This window comes from Penaeus monodon, chromosome 24, assembly GCF_015228065.2.
Source record: "Penaeus monodon isolate SGIC_2016 chromosome 24, NSTDA_Pmon_1, whole genome shotgun sequence".
In the NCBI taxonomy this organism is placed as follows: domain Eukaryota; kingdom Metazoa; phylum Arthropoda; class Malacostraca; order Decapoda; family Penaeidae; genus Penaeus; species Penaeus monodon.
This window is the reverse complement of record NC_051409.1, coordinates 30,112,673-30,113,354: the sequence shown is the minus strand read 5'-3', so window position 1 is coordinate 30,113,354 and position 682 is coordinate 30,112,673.

Genomic DNA, 682 nt, shown 5'->3' with positions numbered 1-682 from the left:
AGGGAAAACGAGTAAAAACGCTTGTTCCATAAACACGGTCGAAGTCATTATACACCCACTAGGTACAAACTCGAGGATCCAGAGAAGAAAAAAATATATATAGTACACCTGCCCATCCATCAAAATAAAAGGAAGATCTGCCGTAAATCCACTAAACTTTGCACAAGGAGAGTACGAAAAGTTACAACAAACTTAAGATCTTTTCTCCCGTTCCCAGCATACTCTTCTCTCACCCACCTCCTCACCTTGTTCATCGTGTGAGTCGAAAAACAGGCCTGAATTCATCGAGATTACGTCGGGGAGTGAGTTTTCAGTGTGTTTTGCTAAGCCTTTTCACTGTCATCTGATGAGTATGAGTATGAGTTTCCATGAGTTTTCTGTCTCGTGGTTTTCCCGTTCTCTGATTTCCGTGAGATTCCATGAGTTTTGTTGCTCTCTCATTTCCTATGCTGAATTTCCATGAGTATTCTGTCTTATGGTTTTCCTGTTTCCTGGTCTTCTGCGCTGAGTTTCCATGGATATTTCTAAGCCTCTTTATTCATGATTTTCCTGCCCGCTGAATTCCTTTCTCGAGTTTTCCTGAGTATTACGTATCCTTTTATTCAAACATCTCTCCCGTGATTTTCCTAAACTGTAATTTCCACTGTTTCTATGAGTATTACCAAACCTTTTTATTCTCCTT